The following is a 954-nucleotide window of genomic DNA, read 5'->3' as shown; positions in this document are numbered from 1 at the left end:
CTTGAAGAACAAAAAGGGACACTGTGTTGAAGTTTGACATTCATCAGATATTTTTTCTTGTTCAAAGGAGGGGGTTGACGAAGGAGATTCACTTTATCCAGCTACTGTGAAATTCTGGGAAATTATTTTTTCTTAAATCGAATACTTCCATAAGTCAATCATGAAGGTAGCCACCTTACTTATCTGTCTAGTGTGCAGTAACAGATTCCCTAAAGTCTCTTTGATTTTCAGATATCGCTGTTGTCTAGCAGAGAGAGGATAATAACTATGCTTGTTATACTTTGTCCAAGTTGTTTTTCCAACGTGTAGGCATTTCACAAATCAAAAGCCAGTGCAGATGTGTGGTCACGGTCTGGAATTGTTAATGGTACCCAGTATGATGAAGTAAGTTCTCTATACTATGCTTGGAAGGAGAAAACACCTTTGTCTGGTTTCTAGGTTAAGGTGGAAAATATATCTCGCAGATTATCAGCAGTGATTCCACGAGGCAGCCATTTGGGTCATGTCATAATGTTTCGAGGCCAACGGTAGTTGCACAGTTGAATCTAATGTTGCATGAGACTTGGACTTTGTTATGAATACTAATCTCGGTGCCTTTTATAAAATTTTGTTACACGACACGAGGTTTTGTAATTAATTAAGACCGTATTTCTGCCAGAAAGACCCAAACTGTAAGATTTTGTTTTTGTGTAAAAAGACATTCGCAAGGTTAGGGGATGATTCTGATTTTAAAATGTTTGATGATTCTGAGATTGCTTCATTTCATTGAAACGGAGGAGCTGACATAGTATGAAGGAACCATTTTTACATTAATGCATGTATCTCGTTCATGTCAGGAAAGTTAGCGACTAAGTGTTTTTCAGTATCTACCTTCAATGTACATGTGTAGCATTTTGTTATGTAGAGCTGTAACAGCTCTGGTATGGGTGCCCCCTGTAGGAGTTTGCCATTATA

Source organism: Penaeus monodon, chromosome 30 (assembly GCF_015228065.2).
Source record: "Penaeus monodon isolate SGIC_2016 chromosome 30, NSTDA_Pmon_1, whole genome shotgun sequence".
Lineage (NCBI taxonomy): Eukaryota > Metazoa > Arthropoda > Malacostraca > Decapoda > Penaeidae > Penaeus > Penaeus monodon.
This window is presented reverse-complemented; position numbering follows the sequence as displayed.